This window comes from Microcaecilia unicolor, chromosome 3 (genome assembly GCF_901765095.1).
Source record: "Microcaecilia unicolor chromosome 3, aMicUni1.1, whole genome shotgun sequence".
NCBI classification, from domain to species: Eukaryota; Metazoa; Chordata; class Amphibia; order Gymnophiona; family Siphonopidae; genus Microcaecilia; species Microcaecilia unicolor.
Genome location: NC_044033.1, coordinates 389,509,181 through 389,527,827, shown reverse-complemented (window position 1 = coordinate 389,527,827; position 18,647 = coordinate 389,509,181). Strand labels below are relative to the sequence as shown.

Sequence of the window (18,647 nt, the reverse complement as noted above, 5' to 3'; positions counted from 1 at the left end):
TCAGCCACAAAAAAAGGCCTTTTTCCAGGTGTACTGAAAAATGGATCTGCGCGCATCCAAAACACGCGCCTACACCAGCGCAAGCCATTTTTTGCCGCGCCTTAGTAAAATGGCCCCTTATCATTTCATACAATTCTTCAGATAAATACTAGATAAAACAACACACAGGAAGATAATGTATCAAGTAGCATGTAAACTTATAAAATCAAAAGTAAATTTTAAATACACTAGAGTCTTGATTTACTGACAAGTTGTTGGATAATTACAGGATAAGTATAAAAGGGATAAAATAGAAGTATTTGAATGCATTGTTCAAAAGAGGAAATAGTAAAAAGAGTTTAAAACTTAATTTACCAAAGAATCCTACATAGTACTGCTGCCTTTTAACTAAACATAATGCCAGGCAAGAGAAACCTGTATGCATCTCAGTTATGTTTCAACAATTTTTTATTGATGTTCGAACCAATTAAACAATCATCTCTTTCAATATGCAATACAAAGATACTTTGCAAACAAAACCATCTAAATGCAAACAAATCAGTGGTTAGATCATCAAATATTTTTAATCATTGACCCCCTCCGCCCCCATCCCACCCCTCCCTCTCAACTGTATTTTAACAGTGCTTATCGTAAGGTGGCTCTTATCTTCTACCTCCTGTCCCACAAAACTCCCTCCCCCTACCAAACTCCTCCCTAACTATCCAAAACCTTCATTATAGCCACCCTAAACATCAACTATTCTCCATTATTCCAATCCGTCCGCCTAACTCTCTTGCTATCCCTCCCACTTCCCTCCCTTCTCCCACAGCTCGTCAAATCTCCACACACAAAAAAAGGGGGGGAGGGGAGAAAAGGGAGGGGGAAGAGAGGTGAGAAGAGGAACCCTCCAGGCCAACATTTTCTGGAATATGTTTTCTTGTCTGATTTCCTCCTTTGATTGCAACGAAGCACCCTCACCCTGCCCCTCCAAATCTCAACAGGAGTTCAGAAGCAGACTTCTCGCCCTATGCGGGAGAGACTCAATATATACACCCCACACTGCTTGGAATTGCTTTAATCGTTTAGGTATGTGTTTAGCATATTGGCATTCCAGAGTCATCAGAGCATGTAATTTATTTATCCACGTCCAAAGTGATGGCGCTTCATCTCCCACCCAGACCCTTAATATAATTTTCTTCCTCAGGATCCTTGCCTTCCTAGCAAGCAATATATACGATCTGTTATTTAAGTGGTAGTCCTCATAATTATCTAGCAACACTAGTGCCGGGGAGAGTGGTATTTCACATCCTATTAATCTCTCCAAATAGCCAAACACCTCCTTCCAAAAGGCCTGGGTCCTATGACATTCCCACAAAGAGTGGAAAAAAGAATTCACTCCCTGTTTACATTTTTGACACACCGGAGTCTTTACCGCCCCTATCTTAAATAAGCGATCCTGAGTAAAATATGCCCTATGTAGAATTCGGAATTGGCACTTCCTCAATGCAGCGTTGACTGAAATCTCAGGGATCCTCTTTTATTAATTTTAATGGCTCCATACCTCTTCCTACCTCCCTTATATCTTGGGCCCACCGCGTGGTAAGGTCTGCAAATGTCCTCCCCTGGGAGTTCAATTGTATGGCTTTATGCAATCCTGATATTGAAAGGCCCCCTCCCTAAATTTGTCAAAGAATACCTGAATTTTCTCTCCTGAAGATGGAGTTGGGGCACTTCTTTCCAGCAAGGCTACATAGTGTCGTAATTGCAGGTAAGCCATCATATCTCTCTGCTCTACCTTCCCAGTCTCCAGAAGAGCCCCCCATGATTTCAATCTGCCCTCCGCATCTAACACATGTTGTAATAGAATGATTCCCTTTGCGGCCCATCGAGTAAAACTTACATTGTCTTTCCCGGTCAAGAAGTACACATTGCCCCTAATCGGGAGCTGATCTGACATGTCCCGCCGACCTAACAACAAAATCAAGAATCTCCAAGTCTCTGACGTAACGCTCTTAATACCACACTCTTCCGCAGCCATCCCGGAAGTGAACCCTGCGAACAATGCAATAAAGAGTTCACATGCCAGGGGGAATAAAATGCCTCCTCATAACCTCTAGGGGTATATCTATGCTCTTCCAGAACCCAATCTCCCAAATGCCGAAGTAAACAGGCATAATTATACAATGAAAGATCCGGAATACCCAGCTCTCCAAGCTTCCAGGATCCCACCAAGTGTTTAAACTGCATTCTCGGATTCTTGCCTCCCCAACAAAAAAAGGAGAACTTCTGCAAAATCCTAAGGTCTCGCTTCAACACTCTTATTGGCAGCAATTGTATGATATAAAGCCACTTTGGGAAGAGCACCATGTTGAATAACTGAATTCTTCTATGCATTGAAAGAGAGAAATGCTGCCAGGTTGCTAATGTCGATTTACAATGATCCAGCAAAATGGCTATATTTTCTTTATACAGCATCGCAGTACTACGGGATAATTGAATACCTAAGTACTGGAATGAAACTGACTCCCACTTTACCGGGAAAGAGCCCACCCAACTTGCCCTCACTGCTGACTCTGTGGGCATCGCTATAGATTTGTCTAAATTCAACTAAAACCCAGAGTAATCTCCATATTCTGCAAAACAATCCATTAACGTTGGGAACGAAACCTGAGGGTCTACTACATGTACCAGCAAATCATCTGCAAATGCCGAAATCTTAAATGTATGAGGGCCTATCTCTACTCCTTTGATGTCCGGATTAGTCATAATATCTCTTAGCAAGGGATCCATGTTAAGATAAAAAGCATGGGCGACAGCGGGCAACCCTGCCTAGTACCGCGGTGTATCTCAAACTCCGAAGATATAGTTCCGTTTACCTGGATCCTAGCTCTAGAGGATCTATACAACACCTGCAATGCCTCAAAAAAACCCCCTGAAAATCCATATCTCCTTAGGACCGTAAAAAGAAACTCCTAGTACACTCGATCGAATGCCTTTTCAGCATCGAAACTCACCAACAATGAAGGTGTCTTTACCTTTTCCACATATTCCATAGAAATCAACAGCCGTCGCATATTATGTGCTACTGTGCGTCCTGCCACAAATCCTATTTGCTGCTCCGAAATCAGCTTCAGAAGCACTGTTGGCCAGAACTTTTGCGAATTTCGTTTCCACGTTCAGCAACAAGATTGGCCTATACGAGGATGGCTTTTCTGGTTTCCTTCCTGGTTTCAACAACAACACTATTTGAGCCAGTTGGAGTGATTGTGGGAGCTTTCCCTCCACTATAAACTGCGAAAAATAGGATTGCAAGGTAGGCAGAATTGAGGGGAATAGCAATTTATAAAATTCGGCTCTAAAGCCATCAGGTCCTGGCTCTTTAAACAGAGCATTCTGTTGAATGGCTAGGTCTACTTCCTCTATCGTTATAGGTCTAAGTTTCTGGGATTCCCTGTCACTTAGCTTTGGCAAATGCAGATTATCTAAGTATAAGTCTCCTTCCATAGACTCCTCTGTCGGCCTCCCATATAGCTGTTGATAGTAATGGCGGAAGATAGTAGCTATTTCACAGTCTGTTCTCACCAGCCCACCCCCTTCTTTTTCTATTTGAGCTATGGTACGTGGCCCCCCAGATTGCTTTATCAAATGCGACATAAGCTTTCCTGGTTTATTTCCATGCAGAAATAACTGATACTGATATTTTACTGACTTCATTGCTCTTTCATGTAACAGCTCATTTAGAGTTGTCTGCAGCGTAAGTAAAAGACTACGCCCTTGAGTTGTAGGGTTCTTTCCATCTTGAACTCTTATTTTGCCCACCTGTTTTTCCAAATGTAATATTTCCCTATCTCTAGCCTTCTTTTTAAAGGAGGAGTATGTTAGAATCTCGCCACGTAATACAGCTTTAGCTGCTTCCCAAAACAATACCGGTTGCTGCTTAAATTCTTCATTATGAAATTGATACTCCTCCCACTTTTTCAGTAAATGCTCCCTAAATAAAGGGTCCTTATATAACTTCTGAGGGAAGCGCCATACAAATTGCTGACTACCTGTTTCTCCATGTTCCAAGGAGCACCACACAAACGTGTGATCAGATATACCGTATGGTCCAATTCCCGCCTCTACCACGTGTGAAAACAATCCTCTAGAAAGTAGCCAGTAATCTAGCCTAGATTGTGTTCCATGAGCTCTGGAGAGATGGGTGTAATCTCGCTCTGTGGGGTGCAATGCTCTCCACACATCTAATAATTCTAACCCGGAGCACAACAATGTGATACCTTTGTCCGATATGTTACCTTCCCTTGTGTCCTCTCTGGATCTATCCTGACAGGAATCGTGCACCATGTTGAAATCTCCACCCAGCAACAAAGGCAACTCCCTCATACCTGATATCTTACTGATCAATCCCCTCACCCACTTGTGATTATATACATTAGGCCCATATACGTTACAGAGCAATAATGGTTTTTTATTGAGGAGCACTTTAAGGATCAAAAATCTTACTTGAGGATCTTTCCATGTCTGCTGCATAACTAAATCTATCCCCCTCTGCGCCAACACCAGCAACCCTGCCTTATGTCCCATGGCTGGCACTTCTGCAATCTGGCCCACCCACCAGCACCTAAACTTAAGATGTTCAGCTGTTGAAAGGTGGGTTTCCTGCAGGAATGCAATGTCAGCCCCATGCCTATTCAAATACCGCAGAATTTTTTGCCTCTTAATAGGTGAGGACACTCTGTCGACATTCCAGGATGTGAATTTAATTTTTTTCATAGTATTTAAACCAACATAATTTGTACCAGATCCACTGCATTTTGACTGCCAGAGAGCTGTCCCAGCCAGCAGCTCCCCAACCAAGCCTCTGCCGCTCTAGCTCAAAGGGAACCCCCCCCTACCCCCTCAGGAGTATAACAAAAACAAAAAAAAACAGCAAAAGTGACCAAACAGAAGTGACGACTTACCTTTCCCTTATTCTCTTCTCCCTGCCCTCCCCCCCACTATACTTGCTATTAAACGTAACTTCCCCACCCCTTCCCTTCCCTTTCCCCTCCGTATCTCCCTCCCTCAACCCCCTTCCCCCATTTCCGTCCATTGCACTTAATGGACTAAGGCCCGTGTGAAAGACCTCCCGACTCCAATCACCTCCCTCCTCCAAAAAAATAAATTTGCCCACACTGTACCCAAACGAGTGATATAGGCAGCCTAGTCCCACAATTCTTATACAACTCTATAAACAAGAATAACATTATCCCCTTAGCCACAGCATGTTTATAGCATCTATATATAGCATTTGTTGTTGATTACCTCCCCAGTCCCTCAACCCCTCTCCCTCCCAATGAGGAACTTCCCCTCACCCCTTCTTACTTTCTCCTGCAAACCAATCTCCCCCCTTCCCTTCTCTCCATTCATTCACTTCCGTACCTCATTTATCCACCCCTTCTTTTAGCGCCCCGACTCTCCCCCCAACCCTCTACTTCCCACCTATTTTAAAAGATCAAACAATAACATTTTTGCCTCCAATGGAGTCTCTGCAGAATACGCTATCTCCCCCTTCCCTAGGCAGTCTCCCACAACCATTACATACTTTCTTTCATGTCCAGTCCCTTTTCGCTCTCTCCTTCCCTCTCACTCACTCCTCCACTCATTCGAACTAGCACGCTCATGCACCGTGCCCCAGGGGAGGTTTGTAAAAGATGTCCTTAGTCCATCATTCTGATTCTGCTGTACCCCTCATCACCTCTCCATTTGGATACAAATTCAGCTAAATTGACGCCTCTCGGTCCGGCATCTGCATCAAAATTCCAGCTCTCTGCTCCGGACCCGGTCTTAATTAGCTCAAGTCCCTTGCCTTTCTCCTCTGCCGGGTCCGACTTCATCAGTCCATAGCCTAGTCTGCTAGGTCCATAATTTCTCTCTACTCTATTTCACTATTGATTAGCGGGGTTAGGCAGCCCCTGCAGGAAAGTTCTAGCTGATTCTGGCGAATCATAAAATTTAGCCTTACCCTCCTGGAAAAGTTTGAGGCACGCTGGATACAGTAAAGCAAACTGTATGTGGCGTTGGTGTAGTTCTGTACAAACCGGTGCGTATGCTTTCTGCATGCTGGAGACTCGCGCCGACAAATCCTGGAAACATAAGATTGTTTTGTTGTCATGCTTTAAAGGTCCTTTCGTTCTTATTGCCCGGAGAATTTCCAACTTATGAGCATAGTTCAGGATTTTACATATGACCACCCGGGGACGGTCCTTCGATGATCTTTGTGGTCCCAAGCGATGTGCCCTTTCAATTTTAATGGCCCCATTGCCGGCTGCAATCGTAATGCCGAGGTTAGCCACTCTTCCAGAAATTTCCTCAATTCTGCCTCTGGGATTGATTCAGGCAAGCCCACCAGCCTTAAATTTCCCCATCGGGAACGATTTTCCATGTCGTCTGACTTGTCTTCTAGGCTTTTCACTTTATCCTGTAGAGTCACCGTCAGTGCAGTCAGCTGCTGCACCCGGTCTTCCAGGTCAGAGGCACGCTGAGCACATGCCGAAAATTCTCCTTTCAATGCCTCCAAGTTCCATTCCACGTTATCCAGTTTAGCTGATACCATTTGCAGTCTTTTGTCTAGAGAGGCGTCTATAGCTTGTCACCTCAGAGACTATTTCAGCCACCCACGTGGAGCTAACCGAGGAGGGGCTGCCAGCACTGCCCGTTGCCATCTTGGAATCACACTTTGCAGACTTCTCTTTTTCCCTGCAAGTCGTTTTTGTTGTCATCTATGCTAACGGCGGGTTTCTCAATCGCAACAACGTTCTCCACGATGATTCCCCTGCCCTTTCTTCATTTTGGGTTTTTCAATAGTAGCGGAGAAAGGTAGAGTTTAGCGATTCAAGTCGGGAGCCTCCTCCACCGATGTCCGCTTGTTCAGCACGACATCACGTGACCCCCCTGTACACATCTCAGTTATAATGCAGTGACATCACTGAGGTATAACAGATAATCTAGAAGGGTCAGATAAGTGAGAGACTAGTGTATCTGCTGTATATTTTAAGCCACCAAAAGTAGCTAATTCTTGGAGACCTAACTATGCAAAAAATTCTTCTGCCAATTAAACTGTAAAATTTTAACAAAACTCCGTTGTCCACCATGGAAAAAATATAGGGACCATTTTTTTAAATTAAGAAATTTAATTTAGCTCAAAATTATCCTTTTCAGTTCTAAGAATATATTTGTATTATGTATTAAGCATATTTTATATATTCATTACTTGCAACTTATATGAAATATGGGTTAGTCTACTGTAATATGTATCAGAAAATTTTGGGCTTTACAGAAATTATGGTGTCTTTATTTAAGAGCTAATAGCCACATTAGTTATATAGATTGTGAAGCAGGTGTCCAGTGCTTGCCTTGAGGGATTGTGAAGCAGGTGTCCAGTGCTTGCCTTGAGGGATTGTGAATCAGTCAAGTTTGTAATATATGCAAAACTGTCTCATGTATATGTAGATAGTGTAATATGTTAGACATTGAGTTATTTTTACTGTACACTGCCTTGAGTGAATTCTTTCAAAAAGGCAGTAAATAAATACAAATAAATAAAAAAGATATGTAGATTTATTTTGATAGCCCTTACAGGTATAACACAGGAGACTTAGAAACAGACTAAGGGCTCCTTTTACGAAGCAGTTCTACCTATTAGCATAGCTGAATACGAAGATTTGGTTTCCATGGGCTTCGCATTCAGCGCATTCTAATTGGTAGCACCATTTCGTAAAAGGAGCCTTAAGGGACTAAGGACTTGATTCCCTACGCCTTTTTTCCCATTTTCTACCCATGGGAAAAGAAACCTAGTGAATCAGCCTCTAAGAGAGATTTTGTGATTGAAAGAGAAGTAAAGATTAGAAAACAAGTTTAGTACATTTTTGATGAGTTTGTGAGGATTAAACTCCCTTCATCAGATCCATACAATCTGAGTTGATGGATCATACCTGAATTAAAGAAGTACGTTATTAGACCAGGACTTGAAAACTGGTGACGCATATAAACATCATCAGCCTGTGCTCTCGGAGGGAGGGGATGTTATTTAGTTCTGTAGCTGGGAAAACAAGGTCATAGCCTCAAAGTTTGATAAGTGGTGGTAGGTAGAATGCAGCATCCACATTACTATGAGTTCTAAAATGTTGAAGGTACCAAGCACATTGGTTACATGTTAACGTTAATACAATAATAACTCGTGTTCATCCCTAGTTAAACTATTCAGGCCATTCAACTGAATAGCTGTAGGATGTCCTTCACATATTTAGAAACCTTTTTACTAAAGTGCAGGTTGTGGGCGTGATCGTCACTTACAGTTAGAGAGTATAGTTACTGTGTGCTCTGACTAGTGCTGATAGCGTATTAAGTGCACCCATGTGTTAATTTTTGCACCTAATGAGCAGTATGTGCAAAACCTTCAGGGCCAGCTCAAGGGATTGTGGCATCCTGAGCATCTTTTTCTGTCAGTTCTCATCACCCTCTTCTGTGGCTCCTTTATAGCCAGCCCACTCACATTGGCTTCCAACCAGTCAGTTTCTACCCCCCCCCCCCCCCCCCCCCCCAAGCTCACATCACCTGCCTTCATCAGCTGCTTTTCTGTCCCCCCCCCCGCCAATCACCAATTGCATACCCCGACTCATCCCAGGGACAATAGGGATAGGAGTAATGCCCATTCACTCCTACCCCTATTGCTGCTTTCTTCAAAATGGCATCGCTGACCCTTAGTAGTCTTGCAGTACTACTGCTGCCATATAAGGCCAGAGCAGAAGCAAATAGAGATCACTCCTGCCCCTATTGTGCCAGGTCTCATTTCCTTCTCTCAGCCTCATATTCCCTTCTTTCATCTAATCCCCATTACTACATTTTTACTTCAGTCACTAATCAACTTGAGCCCCCCTTGCCTCATTCCCAGAATCTCCCCTCTCTCTCCCTCCCCCACTTCCACCCTTGTAGCCTGACATCTTCCTGCTTCCCCATTTCTTTTCCTCTGTGGGCCAGCTTTTTTTCTTTCCTTCCTTCCTTCTTTAAAGTGCATTATAAGTCAATTCACTCCGCACACTTTTGATATCAAGGTGTTAAGTGGTGGAACACTCTGCCAATTGCAATCAAAAGTCAACCAGATTTGGTATTTCATAGACGATTGAAAACCATCTTTGAAAGATTCCTACCCATTGACAGAGTAAGTTAGATTGTAACTAAATAATAATGGGCTATTATTTATTTCGTATGTATCTTATTCTAATTGTTTGCTTAGTGAACTATTCTACTTTTATTCGATATTTTGTTTATGGTGTTGTATACTTAGCTTGTTGTGTTATTCACTGTAAGCCACGTTGACCTTGAGCATGTTTGGGTTAACGTGGGGTATAAATGTCAAAAATAAATAATAAAACATAAGGGATGCCATACCAGGACAGACTGAAGGCCCGTCAAGCCCAGTATCCTGTTTACAGTAGTGACCAATCCAGGTCACAAGTACCTGGCAAGATCCCCAAAAAGTAAAACAGATTTTATGCTGCTTATCCAAGCAGTGGGTTTTTCCCAAGTCCATCTTAATAATGTCTTATGGGCTTTTCTTTTAGGAAATTATCCAAACCTTTTTTTTAAACCCTAAGTTAACTGCTTTTACCATATTCTCTGGCAGCAAATTCCAGAATTTAATTACACGTTGAGTGAAGAAATATTTTCTCAGGTTTGTTTTAAACTTGGTTATCATTTTGGAATTAATAAAAATGATTTAAACATAAACTTACTACTTAGTATCTTAATTATGTGTCCCCTAGTCCTAGTATTTTTGGAAAGAGTAAACAAACGATTCACATCTACCAGTTCCACTCCACTCAGTAATTTATAGACCTCTATCATATCTCCCCTCAGATGTCTCTACTCTAAGCTGAAGAGTGCTAGCCGCTTTAGCCTTTCCTCATAGGGAAGTTGTCCCATCCCCTTTATAATTTTTGTTGCCCTTCTCTGTTTCTAATTCCACTATATCATTTTTTTTTTTTTGAGATGTGGTGTCCAAAATTGCACACGGTATTTGAGATGTGGTCGCACCATTGAGCGATACAAAGGCATTATAATGTCCTCATTTTTGTTTTCCATTCCTTTCCTAATAATACCTATCATTCTATTTGCTTTCTTAATCGCCGCTACACTGTGAGCAGAGGGTTTCAACGTATCATCAATGATGACACCTAGATCCTTTTCCTGGTTGATGATTCCTAATGTAGAACCTTGCATCATGTAGCTATAGTTTGGGTTCCTCTTTCCCACATGCATCACTTTGTCCTTGCTCACATTAAACATCATTTGCCATTTGGATTCCCAGTCTCGTAAGGTCCTTTTGCATTTTTCCACAATCCTTTTGCGATTTAACAACTTTGAATAACTTTGTGTCATCAGCAGATTTAATTGCCTCACTAGTTATTCCCATCTCTAGATTATTTATAAATGTTAAAAAGTAGCGGTCCCTGCTTCTTGAAGTTTATTGTAATTTGTGTTCTGTATATTACGTTTTATTCACTTTGTTTGTAAGCCACATTGAACTTGTCTATTTTGGGCTAATGTGGGGTATGTCATGACTAAATAAATAAGTGTCTAAATTGAGAAAATTCAGACAACAAATATGGCAATAATTGTGTCAGTTTAGACATAAAGGATTCTCTATATTGTTTTTAATATACAATCTACTGATTTCCATCAGATCCCTTTTAAAGTAGCAGACAGAGGGTTTAGATATTTAGGTATAAATATCTCTATTAATGTTAAGGACCTGTTCTGCCTTATTTATGACAAACTTACTAAACAGATGTGGGAAGATTTTGAATGGTGGAGAACTTTCACTAACATGGTGGGGCAGAATAGAAAATCTGCATGATGATTCTCCCCAGATTTCTATTCTTCCATAGCGTCCCACAGATCAATCCAGAGACTTGTGGGTTATGTCCCTCTACCAGCAGGTGGAGATAGAGAGAACTTCAGAGGTTTACTGTATGTGGTCATGTGCAGTCACCTTAACTTCAGTATTCTCTCTATCTAGCAGGTGGATGGTCATATCTGTGCAGCTCTGGATTGATTGGCTCCTGGCCTGGTCCCCTGGGTCTAGTCGAGCTTCTGGGGTCTGAGGTGTCCCGGACTTGGGTGCACACCTGGTGGTGCCAAGTCCCTCCCTTCCACCCCCATCAGCCCCTCCTCTCTTCCCGACTGGGGTTTGTGGTTCTTGCTCTCCTGACTGCAGTTTCCCTTGCTGGAGATCCACTGTACAGCTCAACTCCGTGGAGCGGTGTGCTCCTTCCTAGCTCATTTTGGAGGGTGCAGGACAGTTGTTTTCTTGGGTATATGTGCGCGCTTGAGGGCACCATCATCTTTCTTGCCACTCCACATTGCAATGCTGAATCCCCAGCGCTCCCCTGGGGCACTGATTTCTTGTGATTCAGGTAGTTTTATTTGTAGGCTTTTCAGAAATGTGACTGGGGAGCTGAGGTGGATCACTCCCAGTTTCTTCATATTTGGTATTTAAGGGCTTCTGAGGAAGGAGGCCTGGGGCGGTTTGCAGACTCCTGTGGGAGTCCTCGGGTCTCCTACAGCTTTGAGTCTCCCGCAACTTTCTAGGGGCGAGGTCGGAGACCTATTAGTCCCCTGCAGCGGTCCTGTGGCAGTGAGAGCCTTAAGCTGCAGCTTGGGAAAGTACTGACTATCTGTCTTCTGGTAAAGATGCCTGTGCTTCACTAGGTGATTTACACTAAGAATATTTCTGAACACTCCTTGAGGAGGTTCAGGGTGTGTACATCATTAGTGGAGGGGAGAAAGGGATCAGGATTAGGGATCCTACAAGGTTTTTCATTCTTTCCCTTTTTCCCCTTCTCAGAGCATGGCAGTACAACAGTTTGTTTAGTTAGTCAGGCTTAGGCTATTGACTCTGTTTCTGTGAGAAATGTTACATTTTGAGGCTAGTGCAGGCCTCTCAGGTTTCTCTGAGTTTCCATGGTAATCCTGCACCCTCTATGCTGCCCTGGTGGCATTTGCTCTGTTTTATGTTCTGTTTACATCAAACTAGTTTTTTTTCAGGAGGGTGGCTGGCCTTTCAGCCTGAAGGTTACAGGTTCAAGGCTGGTTTTATCCATCCTATAGAAACTGTGGGCTCAGCTAGGTTTCTAGTGGGGAATATTTTATTTCTTTCTCTCACTGCTTGCCTGGCCAAGCAGTTCTTGCATGACTGGAACAGTTATCAGAACTCTACTGTACTAAAGACTGCCCTTCTCTCTCTCTTTCTTTGCACACTGATACTGGCCACACCTTTGCATACTATCCTCAGCTTCCCCAGTATCTGCAGCGTACCCGGTACCTCTAATTGCTTCTATGGTATTTTTGGCATCTTTTCATGGTATGGGGTACCTAAATTTCATGAGGAGTGGTCGAGGAGCTACTTCAGTGTAGAGGTAGCTTAATAGTTGCAGTCAGCTGAGAGTAAGCACAGAGCTCTAGGAGTGCTGCTTCATGACCCACTGCAGCTTGCTATCTGTAGTGCGCAATGGTGCAACAGCCATATTCTGCTATGCCATCTGTCTCTGGTTCTCAGCTGCACTTGTTAGCTCCAGTGCACAGCAATTATAGTGCACAGTCAAACCAGCCAATTCTTTTCCCTATCTGCAAGAAGTTAGCGCTGGCTTAGGCATCAGACCACTGATGTGGCTTCCAAGTCACATTTGGTAACCTGCATTTTGGAAGTAATCTTGGGATTGGAGAAGATCTAGGGCACTTGGGTAAAGACCTGAGGGACTTCCAAGTCTCGGAGATTGCCAGGGGACGAGTTTAAGGATGATTTTTAATCCGCTTGGTTTTGTCATAGGTTTTGTGGGGCCAAGAAAACCACTTTCAGGGTTTCCACTTCCACTACGACAAGCCACCTGGCTGCTGGTAGAATGAGCTCTGTTTCAACTCCAGTCCAACCTATGCCTGCTGTATCTTCCAATGATGGAGTCTCAGTTCACTCCTCAGGCAGGACTCCTGTAGTGGTTTCAGGAAGAGTGGACCAAGATTATGTCATCTCAGATGTGTCTTAGTTTTTCTATCGCACAGTTACAACCTGGATTCCACTACAGATTTTTTTTGGAGTCTGCATACAAGCTCAAACACTGTCAGGCAGTTCTTGCCACCTTGCCAACGTTTCTTCCTTTAGGCACAGTCGAATCTGTCCCCAGTTGCAATTGGGGAATGGGAAGTTGTTCCCTTTGCTTTGTAGTTCCAACCAGGGAGCTTCCTTCCAGCTGAGTTTGGACATCATAAGAGTCTAGGGTGTTTATGGTTCAACTTTTCACAATGGGAACCTTGCAGTGTGTAATAGTTCTGTCTAGTGGGGAGAGTTTATAGCCTCCCTGGACCTCAAGGAAACTTGCTTTCATGCTTTCATATTCCCAGTGCTCCTTGCTGCAGAGGGATCTTAGCGATTTATGACCATGTCATTCAGTCTTTCCATGTTGCCGAGGACATTTTTGCAAGGCCATGGTGGTAGTGGCAGCTTTCCTTCGTGAGGATGGATTGCAGGTTCAACCATACCTCGTCACTGGCCGATTTGTGGCTCTCTATCAAGAGTCTCTGCAGACTTCATCCAAGATGCCTACTTGTCTTCAGGATTGGAAATCAGTGTCACCAAATGTCAGCTGTTTCCCTCACAAATCTTTGCTTATCAGGGAATGCTGTTCCTTATAGGCTTGGGAAGTCCTTTCTTTCTTTTGCTCCTCAGCAACAGGTGCCAACCCAAGTCAGGTTTTACTTTCCCTACCAGGTCCAGGATATGGGAATAGGTTCAAGTTATGGGTACAAGGTTCTCTTTCTTGGACATTCCCCCCATGGACCTGAGGCCTATCAGACCACTTCAGTGGTTCCTTCTCTGCTTTGGTCCCCATCTCTATGGTTTCCTTCAAGCCAATTTAGTCTCAGTGGGTGATTTCAACACAGCTTTCTGCTAATATATCGGTTCTCTCTCCCGGAAGGTGGCTATCTGCAGCTTGTAGGCTGCTAGGGTGTGCTGTAGCTGGCTGCAACAGATTTCGGATCCCTTCCAGAAGGCAGACAGTCGACCGCCTCCTCACTTGCCAGATGTAGAGTTGAGGCCGGCTTAATTGCCAGTTTTCTTCTATGATTTGTTTTGGGTGTCAAACAGACGTTTTTGGTGGTCACAGCCTGTCATTTGATATGATCTGCTGGGTGGTGAATGCAGCTTCTAATGATGTCTAGTTCATCTCAGTTTTCAGGGCAATTGTTGTTGGAGGACTCCATGAAGTTGGTGGAAGACCTTGGGTGACTTATAGACTCTGCTTCTTCCTGAGAACATGCCTACAAGTTCTTTTTGGTCGGGTCAGGCTTGCCCTTATCTTTACGACACCAGGGCTATTGTCCCAGGCAGCCTAGTTTTCTTTAGCAATCCAGTATAGGCAGGTTCTCGGAACTCCCGACTTCATCCGTTTGAGATCCTCTGGATTTCTACTGGTGATGGGTGCACAGTCCTGTCTTTTCTGTATACAGTGGTTTCTGCCTTCAATCCCTTTCCACCTTTTTCTCTTCCCACTTCTTGGATGTTCACCATATACTCCTATACTATTTGGAAGAGTTCCGTTGGTCAACTCTTTGCTTCTTGCATTGCTCGGGACCATAGGAAGGTACAATAAGAAGGCTCACCATTTTTAGATTGGCAGATGTGGGCATAGCGGTTTTGATGTCAGGAGGAGCAGATCTTTGGAAGATTAGGCATCATTGTGAAGCTGAAGAGTTGTTCTGTGTAAGTGCCATTTTATTCAAAATCCTTTTAGGGGAGCAGCTGCTCCCCTTCCACCCCACCTAGCTACGTCTCTGCATAGTAGGGCAGTGCCTGGGATGACCCACTGAGCAGAAGTGACTTCCTACATAGCCTTATGCACTGCTAAAGACTGTAGCGGTCTTCTAGTGCTCACCATTTTAAGATTAGCAGATGTAGTGGTGGCAGGATCAGAAGCAGACATATTCAGAACCTGGAGAGCCTTAGGTATATAGGAAGGTGGCAACTCCTTACGAAACACCCACAGTGTGGTAGGATCATCAGATTCCTGACCTGCTGAGCAGAAATGCCTCCCAGCATATCCTCATGTTGTTCTCTGGCTGGTCACAAGAAAGGGGATCTGACTTCAAAAGCTGCAGTGGCCGTTGGCTGGGAGAGGCAATTTCTTCAGCTGGCCACTGTATGGGACTGACTCTCCTGTTGCGGGTGGCAGCACTTTCTTCCAGACCGGAGTTGACTTCCTTTTCCGTGTCCCGTCTGGCTTTCATGGCTGCCCTTTGTAGATCGGCCACTTGGTCCTCTGTCCTGCTGTGGATGACTTTTGCAGATCGCCCACTTGATCTGCTGTCCTTCCCTTGCCAGGCTTTGCAGGCTTGGTGTGGCAGCGCTAGGCATTCCAGATTTAACGTGGCAGCACATGTAACCATGGCCTGTGGATCATTGCTCCAGTCTGCTGAGGTTGTAGTACCCCCCTCGCCCACACACACATGCAAGGACTGCTTTGGTACATCCCACAAGTATCTGGATTAATCTGTGGGATGCTATGAAAGGTAAAATTAGTTCTTATCTGATAATTTTCTTTCCATTAGTCCCAACAGATCAGTCCAGAGGGCCCGCCCTTTGTTCTGTGTTGAGTATTTTCTTCTAGTTGCCTCAGTTTCATCAGATTCCTTCATTTGATTTTTGGCTACAACAACAACAAAAAAAAGGCAAAACATATCAAAACATAAAGGAAACCTTCTGTTACCCTCCTGCAGGAGCGGTTGAGGAGCCTACATGGGCTTTATGCAGGCAGGAGAGGACTTCCTCTTTCGTCTTCCACTGCTTTGGTATCGACAATACTGAAGTTAAGGTGACTACACATGACCACATAAACCTCTGAAGTTCTCTCTATCTCCACCTGCTGGTAGAGGGACATAACCCACAAGTCTCTGGATTGATCTGTTTGGACTAATGGAAAGAAAATTATCAGGTAAGAACTAATTTTACCTTACTTAACTACCAGCTATTTCATGAAACCAATTAAACAATGGAATGGATTGTTGAGGGACTTTATCTGGGGAAAGAGAAGACCCAAGGTACACTAGTCCAAGGGTAAGCCAATTGGTGGATTGTGGATTCCTAATCTTAGAAGGTACCACCAAGCTGCCATTATAAAAGGACCACTATGTAGAGCTTCCCTCAATACCTTGGGTTCGACAGGAAAAACACTGTATTTATCCATACTCAGTCTTTGATTTTAATAGGGACCATGGTAGGGAGAAAGGAAGTACATATGACATGTTCCTTCAACTCTTATGGCTCTCTTGGGATCAGGTGAAAAATGCTTACCAGGTGCATTTTAGATTGGAAAGTGGCCTCTGGCCAATCATGAAAAAACAACTTTGGATCCATATCTTCCCAATAATTACAGACCTGTTTCAAGTTTGTTTTATATCAAAAGTAGTTGAAAAAATAGTTTTTTTTACAACGCAGTCAATTTGTTGAACAGAAACTATCCTACATCCCCGTCAATCAGGATCTAGAGTAGCTTGTAGCACAGAAACCATTTTAGCTTCTGTTGGAAGCTAGGCATGGTCCCATTTGGACAGTTGTCATATTAGTTTAGCTGTTTCACTTGAGAGATTTTTGCTGCATTTGATTTGGTGGATCACTATTATTTTCACAGCTGAAATCACTAGGGAGTGGCTGGTACAGTTTTGCAGTGGTTTCATTCTTATGGATCGTTCTTTCTGTGCTGTGTTTAATCATTCTGTTTCTACTAAACCTTTAACATGTGGGGTACCACAAAGGTTCCATACTTTCTCCACTTTTTAAAATATTTTCCTAAGTCCACTAGCTGTTCTGATTTGAGTCTTGCATCTCCTTCCATATAAGAAATGGAAAAAGAGGGGGGCGGAATAGCCATAATTTACAAACCCGAGTTCACCATCACAACCACGGGTGAATCCACCTCACCCCAACTTGAAATTGCCTCGACAAGAATCAATCATCCAAACCTACTAGGACACCTCAACACAATCCTATTCTACAGGCCACCAGGAAAATGGCAAGACTCCCAAACGCAACTCATGGACTTCATCTCGAACACATGTGTCTCTGCCTCAAACATCCTTATAATAGGAGACATCAACCTACACCTTGAAGACGACACCTCAACAGGCACACGAGAATGCAAAGAATTCTTAAAACTCTGGGATCTACACGCACCTAACACTCAACCAACACACACAAAAGGACACACACTAGACATCATTACACACAAATTCGACCCAGACTCAACTATCCTACTTACTGACACAAGATGGACACATACACTATGGTCAGACCACCATAAAGCACATGTCTCCCTCCACTGGCGAAAAACACACACAAACGCAATCAACAAACTTGAGCGAACAACATACACCACGAGAGGAAAAATAGACCCCACAATATTCTGGCAACAGATCTACCAGAGCGAATGGTCAACAAATGCTGACACCATCCAATTCCTCCAAGAATGGGACGATATATGCACAACATTAGACAAAATCGCCCCAATCCAAACCAGAACATCACATAGGAAAAAATCAAATCCATGGTTCACCGAAGAGCTGAAAAAACTTAAAACACAAGTCAGGAAACTAGAATGCGCATGGAACAAAAAGAAAGATGAACAAACACTAAATGCCTGGAAACTACTTCGGAGGAAATACAAATACACCATAAAACAGACTAAAAGACTACATTACAAAACAATGATAGGACCAAACTACAAAGACACAAACAAACTCGTCTACCTCGTGAATAAATTGTTAGACACCACACCAGTTACAAACAACAGCAAAGACATACCAGGTGTCGACAACCTTGCGAAATACTTCAAGGAGAAAATTATACAATTACGACTTAAAATACCCGCCAGCCCTATTGAATACGCCACACTTCTAGACTGTCTAGACCCAGAAGACGGAATATACCCAGCAGACAGAACCTGGACCGAATTCGAATTACTATCAGAAGACCTCATCTCTGAAACACTTAAAAGATTTGCCAAATCCCACTGCAAACTAGATATATGCCCAAACAACCTCATGAAATCAGCTCCTCAACAATTCATAATAGACCTAACGAACCACTTAAACTTCATGTTACAAAACGGACTTTTCCCAAAGGAAAAATTCTGCTCACCCCAATACCTAAAGATACAAAGACAAGCGCAAGCGAAATAACCAATTACAGACCAGTAGCATCTATACCATTAATAACCAAAATAACTGAAGGGATGGTAACAAAACAACTCACAAACTATCTAAACAAGTTCTCAATACTGCACGATGCCCAATCAGGATTCCGGTCGAATCACAGCACAGAAACAGTATTAATTACCCTAATGACTAAATTTAAACAAATGATTGCAACCGGCAACAATATACTCCTCCTACAATTTGACATGTCAAGTGCCTTTGATATGGTTGACCACGGAATCCTATTACACATACTTGAATATTTTGGCATCAGAGGAAATGTTCTAAACTGGTTCAAGGGGTTCCTAACCCTGCGCTCATATCAAGTCACATCAAATTCAACTACGTCTGCTACATGGACACCTGAATGTGGAGTACCGCAAGGA

General features: G+C 43.3%; 1 protein-coding gene across 5 annotated transcripts in view; it reads left to right on the top strand.

Annotated features, from left to right (window-relative positions):
- NCOA1 (nuclear receptor coactivator 1) overlaps positions 1-18,647 on the top strand; it is a 660,387-nt gene that overhangs the window by 100,739 nt on the left and 541,001 nt on the right. The window lies entirely within an intron of this gene.